Genomic DNA, 8,504 nt, shown 5'->3' with positions numbered 1-8,504 from the left:
TAGTTTGAATTACTTGGGAAACTCGTACAAGTTCTCCCTATGTAAAGTTTTTACTTCGCGTACGTGTTCACGAGAAGTGAATAAAAGTACTGATAGATTGCTTCAAGCAGAACCTCTCGATGGAAGTGCACCAACCAGTCGTGCATCGTACGGGCAACGGTCACGGATAGTGTTCAGGCGTATTCTAGAACAGATTTTCACCCCTGTGACAATCTGTTGGCGTTTGTGGCGTAATCAGCACTTCCATCGACGACTTAAAAGATTTTGTCTGCAATTTCCAAATATAAAACGCATTATTTACGCCTTGACTGGAGTGGAGATCGCGCGTGCCGACGCAGCTGTGAAGGCGCTCTCTATCAGCAGCCATCCCCGAGCGGTGGCGCCGCAGCGGGCGCACGGAGAACTAGGCCCGAGACGCCGTTCAGGCGCGACGAAGCGGGCCGCACCTTGTGCTTTTGGATCGAGCGGCCGTGGCTGTGGTCAATTAGGCCGCTGGGCTCTATGGGAGTGTCCGCTCTTGTTGTATTCCTTTCTCTATGACTCGTGGCTCAGTCATTCCTTCGTCGGCTCTCGTGCGCGTCGGACGCTGGGATCATGTGCTCTCTCCGAGCGGCGTCAGCGGCTTCGGAACGTGGTTCTACTGTATCTGCCGAGGACTACAAGGTAATTCTGCCCCAACTGCCAACTGGAAACGTTTCCCTGAACACTGTATTTCTTCCTTGTGATGTGACTGCCAGGCCCTACCGAATCAACGATTTCGAAGAAGAAATTGAGCGCCTACAAGTAGTCAAGGATGTAGCGTCGAGCGGTGCCTACTAGATGAATCATGTCTGGGCGCTAACGACATGGCCGCAAAACAAGTGCTCGTAGATGCAAAGGAACTTCGCATCAAAGGTAAAAGATGCGTTGTCATTGATACCTACGACAGTCAGGTGAGAGTCAAACTTCACTGGCTTCCTTACCATATCAGTGGCGACGCCGTACGAAAAGCGTTGGAACCATATGGGAAAATTTAAGAACTGAGTAGAGAAACTTGGCTGACCAGAAAATTCAAGGGAGCGCGAACCTCATCTGGGTCGGTGATTTTGAGACTGAAACACGGATTTACTGTCGAATCGCTCCCGCATCAGATCCGTATTCAGGGCAGCAACACTCTTTTAATTGTGCCTGGACGACCACCGCTGTGTCTGAGATGTAAAAAATCTGGCCATATAAGAAAGGATTGTCGTATCCTGCGGTGTTCTGCATGCCGCAAATTTGGTCATGAAGCTGACGACTGCAGGAAAACTTACGCTACCATGACACGGGAAGACGGCGAGAACGACGACACAGATGCGCTCATGGACGAGGATGAAGCTGTAGAAACATTGCCGCCTCGTAATATTAATCTTTCCTCGTGGGTGCCGGAAGGCAGGAAGGAAGGAAATAAACTTTATTTCAAAAAGTAGGCGAGCGTGGTTGGGCCCTTAGTACAGGGCTCCATGGCGCGAGCGGCTCGCTGTGCTTGGTCCAGAAGAGCCACTTGGCTCTCCTTTCCCTCGTCCGCAAGCCATGCCTCCCATTGCCTATGTAACATGAGTGGATGAGTGGGCTAGTAATATGTGAAGGCCTTTCCAGGCACTCCCATGTGATATGCTGTAGTGTGGGTTTATTAGAACACCATGATCTAGTTGGGTTTATTTTACTGAGTTGATGCAGGTTGGGGAAGCTGAATTTGTTTGGATGCGTCGCCAGTCCCTACTCTGATGTCGGTGAAGGGTCTTGTGTGGATGACCGTACTCTCTGCGTTCCTCCCGCTGTTGAAGAATATCACGAGTGCTTGGAAGGAGTCCCGCGCTGGGCTCGGCCGCAGCTCGGTTGTTGAATCCTCGAGCTATACGGTCTGCCGCAACGTTGCCCTCCAAGCCCTCGTGAGCCGGACACCAAATAATGTCGTGGTGTTCTGTCAGGGTTCGTCCCATAATTATACGTACCATTTTGGGTACCGTCCCTTTGAGAAACAGGTGACACGCTGTCTGCGAGTCAGAGAGTATGACTGCCGATTCGTTTCTGTGTTCCGCGTCTGCAATGGCCCCGGCCATTGCAGCCGCTTCGGCCGCACACGTAGACCGAGTTATGACTGTGGCCTTTACGACACGTTGTTTTTGAGTGACTGCTAGCGTGTGAGTCTCTCTACTGGCTGTGCTAGGCTCCTGTTGGTCGCACCTCGTCCGCACGCCCATTCCGATTCTTCGTCCTCCGAGGAGAACCAGCGAGGTGCTGGCTTGTGTGGTTTCCTGGGTGGTTTCGCTGCCTGGTTTCGTACAGGCTTGAGGCGTTTTGGGCAACTGCGGTCTCCAGTTAGATGGTACCCAGAGCAAATTGCGCATGTCGGGGTACAATTGTGAGTTACTTCTGGGTTGCGCACTCCGCAGGTACGGCACGTGGGCATATCTGGTTGCGGGCACACGTCGGTGCGGTGGCCAACTTCCCCACACGCTCGGCAGAATTGGACAGTGTTATGAAAAGGAATGCACGCCTTCTCACCTCCTCTGTAGTAAATGTATCTCGGTAGGACGTCTCCGAGGAACGTAAGGAGAGCACTCTGAGAGTCTCCCAACATCCGAGCCTCTACCAGCTCCACGCCCTGGGTGCCAAATTGGATTCTCGCTTTGAGAGTCTCACACGGAGTGTGCGGCTCTATACCGTGGATAACACCTCTCCTGGTTCCTTCGCCTGGTGTGACGTAGACATTGACTAGGTGTGGTCTTCCGTTGATCTTCAAAGACGTGACGCCGCTCATCGCCATTGCGACGGTCGCGTCCGGAGTGGACGCTAGTGCTATGTTGGAGCCCGACCGGATGCGGAGAATGAAGTGGTCCCACTTGATTTTTCCTTGACAGGCCTCCACTATTGCGTCGGAAAGCGCTTCGGTGGTTACATTCCTCAGTGGCAGTCCCTGGTGAGGTCGAAAGACCACTTTCAGGTCGTCCTTGGGTAGCGGTGGCCGCCTGCGTCTCGTGGGCCGACCCCGGCGTTTTGGTTGGTTGTCCGCTGTACGCTTACTGTCCGCGGAGAAGTCTCCTCCTCGCCGTAAGCTCCGCTCCTTTGCCTGCTTCTTCCGTGCTCTGAGCGATTGGGATATCTGCAAACTGTTGGCCAGAGACGCCCTGAAGTCAAGCATTTATTCTGATAGCAATACGAACATAACAGACAGCAACGATTAAGTGGCTTCGCCTTATAAAGGGAGCATGGGTGCAGCCGAGGCATGCGATTGGCTAGCGATACAATAGCACATGTGAACAGTGACCGCGTGCACCAGATACGCGGCGCACAGTGACAAGAGACAATACGCTTGATAAACAGCACAGATACAACACTTCCCCTCCAACAAGATCAGAATCTGTCATACGTCAGATGATCCGGCTTCGGCTTATCACGAGCGCGTAGCACAGGTGAACCGACATCGTTCTGTTCAAACGTTGATGCACATTGACGTTGTTGCACATCATTCTGTTGACGTTGATGCACAGATATGCGCCATCTAGCTTCCGATACAAATGCACTGCTATTCCACTTTTTATGAAAAAGGTATTTTATGCGTTGAAACACAAAAGTAACTGCAGTGGCAGTTCATTTCGTCGGACACTTGCAAAAATTTGTCTCTTGAAACTGGTATAGTCCTGAGAATTCATTCCAAGTGGATGTACCTAGCAAACTCACTAGCCACAATTAGACAAGTGAAATATGTGCAGCCAGCCAGCCAGCCAGCCAGCCAGCCAGCCAGCCAGCCAGCCAGCCAGCCAGCCAGCCAGCCAGCCAGCCAGCCAGCCAGCCAGCCAGCCAGCCAGCCAGCCAGCCAGCCAGCCAGCCAGCCAGCCAGCCAGCCAGCCAGCCAGCCAGCCAGCCAGCCAGCCAGCCAGCCAGCCAGCCAGCCAGCCAGCCAGCCAGCCAGCCAGCCAGCCAGCCAGCCAGCCAGCCAGCCAGCCAGCCAGCCAGCCAGCCAGCCAGCCAGCCAGCCAGCCAGCCAGCCAGCCAGCCAGCCAGCCAGCCAGCCAGCCAGCCAGCCAGCCAGCCAGCCAGCCAGCCAGCCAGCCAGCCAGCCAGCCAGCCAGCCAGCCAGCCAGCCAGCCAGCCAGCCAGCCAGCCAGCCAGCCAGCCAGCCAGCCAGCCAGCCAGCCAGCCAGCCAGCCAGCCAGCCAGCCAGCCAGCCAGCCAGCCAGCCAGCCAGCCAGCCAGCCAGCCAGCCAGCCAGCCAGCCAGCCAGCCAGCCAGCCAGCCAGCCAGCCAGCCAGCCAGCCAGCCAGCCAGCCAGCCAGCCAGCCAGCCAGCCAGCCAGCCAGCCAGCCAGCCAGCCAGCCAGCCAGCCAGCCAGCCAGCCAGCCAGCCAGCCAGCCAGCCAGCCAGCCAGCCAGCCAGCCAGCCAGCCAGCCAGCCAGCCAGCCAGCCAGCCAGCCAGCCAGCCAGCCAGCCAGCCAGCCAGCCAGCCAGCCAGCCAGCCAGCCAGCCAGCCAGCCAGCCAGCCAGCCAGCCAGCCAGCCAGCCAGCCAGCCAGCCAGCCAGCCAGCCAGCCAGCCAGCCAGCCAGCCAGCCAGCCAGCCAGCCAGCCAGCCAGCCAGCCAGCCAGCCAGCCAGCCAGCCAGCCAGCCAGCCAGCCAGCCAGCCAGCCAGCCAGCCAGCCAGCCAGCCAGCCAGCCAGCCAGCCAGCCAGCCAGCCAGCCAGCCAGCCAGCCAGCCAGCCAGCCAGCCAGCCAGCCAGCCAGCCAGCCAGCCAGCCAGCCAGCCAGCCAGCCAGCCAGCCAGCCAGCCAGCCAGCCAGCCAGCCAGCCAGCCAGCCAGCCAGCCAGCCAGCCAGCCAGCCAGCCAGCCAGCCAGCCAGCCAGCCAGCCAGCCAGCCAGCCAGCCAGCCAGCCAGCCAGCCAGCCAGCCAGCCAGCCAGCCAGCCAGCCAGCCAGCCAGCCAGCCAGCCAGCCAGCCAGCCAGCCAGCCAGCCAGCCAGCCAGCCAGCCAGCCAGCCAGCCAGCCAGCCAGCCAGCCAGCCAGCCAGCCAGCCAGCCAGCCAGCCAGCCAGCCAGCCAGCCAGCCAGCCAGCCAGCCAGCCAGCCAGCCAGCCAGCCAGCCAGCCAGCCAGCCAGCCAGCCAGCCAGCCAGCCAGCCAGCCAGCCAGCCAGCCAGCCAGCCAGCCAGCCAGCCAGCCAGCCAGCCAGCCAGCCAGCCAGCCAGCCAGCCAGCCAGCCAGCCAGCCAGCCAGCCAGCCAGCCAGCCAGCCAGCCAGCCAGCCAGCCAGCCAGCCAGCCAGCCAGCCAGCCAGCCAGCCAGCCAGCCAGCCAGCCAGCCAGCCAGCCAGCCAGCCAGCCAGCCAGCCAGCCAGCCAGCCAGCCAGCCAGCCAGCCAGCCAGCCAGCCAGCCAGCCAGCCAGCCAGCCAGCCAGCCAGCCAGCCAGCCAGCCAGCCAGCCAGCCAGCCAGCCAGCCAGCCAGCCAGCCAGCCAGCCAGCCAGCCAGCCAGCCAGCCAGCCAGCCAGCCAGCCAGCCAGCCAGCCAGCCAGCCAGCCAGCCAGCCAGCCAGCCAGCCAGCCAGCCAGCCAGCCAGCCAGCCAGCCAGCCAGCCAGCCAGCCAGCCAGCCAGCCAGCCAGCCAGCCAGCCAGCCAGCCAGCCAGCCAGCCAGCCAGCCAGCCAGCCAGCCAGCCAGCCAGCCAGCCAGCCAGCCAGCCAGCCAGCCAGCCAGCCAGCCAGCCAGCCAGCCAGCCAGCCAGCCAGCCAGCCAGCCAGCCAGCCAGCCAGCCAGCCAGCCAGCCAGCCAGCCAGCCAGCCAGCCAGCCAGCCAGCCAGCCAGCCAGCCAGCCAGCCAGCCAGCCAGCCAGCCAGCCAGCCAGCCAGCCAGCCAGCCAGCCAGCCAGCCAGCCAGCCAGCCAGCCAGCCAGCCAGCCAGCCAGCCAGCCAGCCAGCCAGCCAGCCAGCCAGCCAGCCAGCCAGCCAGCCAGCCAGCCAGCCAGCCAGCCAGCCAGCCAGCCAGCCAGCCAGCCAGCCAGCCAGCCAGCCAGCCAGCCAGCCAGCCAGCCAGCCAGCCAGCCAGCCAGCCAGCCAGCCAGCCAGCCAGCCAGCCAGCCAGCCAGCCAGCCAGCCAGCCAGCCAGCCAGCCAGCCAGCCAGCCAGCCAGCCAGCCAGCCAGCCAGCCAGCCAGCCAGCCAGCCAGCCAGCCAGCCAGCCAGCCAGCCAGCCAGCCAGCCAGCCAGCCAGCCAGCCAGCCAGCCAGCCAGCCAGCCAGCCAGCCAGCCAGCCAGCCAGCCAGCCAGCCAGCCAGCCAGCCAGCCAGCCAGCCAGCCAGCCAGCCAGCCAGCCAGCCAGCCAGCCAGCCAGCAGCCAGCCAGCCAGCCAGCCAGCCAGCCAGCCAGCCAGCCAGCCAGCCAGCCAGCCAGCCAGCCAGCCAGCCAGCCAGCCAGCCAGCCAGCCAGCCAGCCAGCCAGCCAGCCAGCCAGCCAGCCAGCCAGCCAGCCAGCCAGCCAGCCAGCCAGCCAGCCAGCCAGCCAGCCAGCCAGCCAGCCAGCCAGCCAGCCAGCCAGCCAGCCAGCCAGCCAGCCAGCCAGCCAGCCAGCCAGCCAGCCAGCCAGCCAGCCAGCCAGCCAGCCAGCCAGCCAGCCAGCCAGCCAGCCAGCCAGCCAGCCAGCCAGCCAGCCAGCCAGCCAGCCAGCCAGCCAGCCAGCCAGCCAGCCAGCCAGCCAGCCAGCCAGCCAGCCAGCCAGCCAGCCAGCCAGAGAACTTCATTAAGGTCCTGAGGAGTTTTAAGCCGTTGGAGATCCCATGCGAGGAGCTCCTCGGGCCGAAACCGTAGGCAATGCCCAAGTCGGGACGGGAACGTGGTGACGCTTCGCCAGTTCTTGGGCCCTCACGACGGCCTTGAGCTGGAGTTTGAGGTCCGGGCTTTTGAGGGCTTCTTCCCATTCGAGCTCACTGGAGAGAAGGCCCTTTGGTGACGCGGTACATTGCCATAGCATGTACCAGAGTGAGCAATAGAGTTCTTGGCAGTCTGGGCAATTTGCCGGGATGTCTGAGATATAGTGACTCAGTAGGCCTCGTGACGGATACGAGTCCGTTTGTAGCATTCGAAACGCGCGCCCGCCTGCGCGCGTTCAAGTTTGGAGTGCGGGAGCGGGTATTTTATTCTGCCTTTTCGATAGTGTGAGGTGATTTCCTGATAAGTGAGTAGCGGGTCATTAAGCTGCATGTCCAGCCCCTCGGAGGCCGTGGGACCGTCGCGGCGGACTAGTTCTTGTGCACGGTCGTGGGCCGTTTCATTGAGGTTTGGTTTTCTCGAGTGAATGTCTTTCCCCATTGAGCGGGGAACCAGGAGAGGCGTCATTTGCTCTCCTTTGAGCTCGCTAGTATTATATGTGCTACTTCTTTACATACATTGCCACTTTCGTAGGCACTAATTGCGGCACGCGGGTCCGTGAGAACATGGGTAAATGTGGGGTCTGCCACGGCGATGGCTACGGCTGTCTGTTCTGCTTTAGGGCTGGTGGTCGTTTTAACCAGTGCGGATGATCCTAAGGTTCCGTTGCCGTCCACGACTGCTATCGCGAAAGCGGATGTGTTGCCGTACTGGGCCGCGTCCACAAATGCGGTGGCTTCACGATCTGTGTCGGTGCGGTCGAGAATCGCGCGGGCCCGCCTGCCCACGTTGTGTTGTGGGTGGACGTTTCTAGGAAACGGTGAGACTTTGTAGTTGTCTCTAATTTCGCTCGGTAGGGTAACCGCGTGCTCGAGATAGGGAGATGTGGAGACATTAGCTTTGTTTAGGATTAGTCGACCGGCTTTGGACGAGGATAGGCGGAGTATTTGCGCCATAGTCTGAGCCTCGATCACTTCGTCGATGTTGTTGTGCATGCCTAGCTGGTCAACCTTTGCTGTACTTGCTCTTTGTGGAATGCCCAAGACCTGTTTGATGCTCTTGCGCATGAGTGTGTTTAGTTTCGTCTATTTTCGTCCAGTTGTGGGCAGAGGCGACGTAATTAATGTGGCTCATAAGGAACGCGTGGTATACGCGCAAAAGGTTATCTTCGCAGAGACCCTCCTGCGCCCCGAGACTCTGTGGCTGAGTCTGATCATGCTATTGGTTTTGGCGGTTAAGTGTTTGATCGTGTGTCCGTGGCATCCGGTGGCTTCGATTAGGAGTCCAAGAATGCGTATGTGGTCGACTTGCGGAATCTGTTGTCCGTCTCTTGTGTGTAGTGTGATCGGAAGTTCGTCTAGAGGGATTAGGTAGCGGACTCCTTGGCAAGACTTACGAAATAGTAAGAGTTCAAATTTCTTGGAGGATAGTTTCATTCCTGTGTCTAGTAGGTAGTCTTCCGTGGCATCTAGGGCAGGCTGTAATGCCTGCTCCATGTCTGCCAGGGAGCCTCGCGGGCTCCAGATGGTGATGTCATCTGCGTATAAAGCGCAGTTTACGTTCGGGATGTCTCGTAGTTTGTCTGCGAGTCCCTTCATCACTATGTTAAATAGCAATGGATAGATGACTGAGCC

The sequence above is a fragment of the Dermacentor variabilis genome, chromosome 6 (assembly GCF_050947875.1).
Source record: "Dermacentor variabilis isolate Ectoservices chromosome 6, ASM5094787v1, whole genome shotgun sequence".
NCBI lineage: Eukaryota > Metazoa > Arthropoda > Arachnida > Ixodida > Ixodidae > Dermacentor > Dermacentor variabilis.
This window is presented reverse-complemented; position numbering follows the sequence as displayed.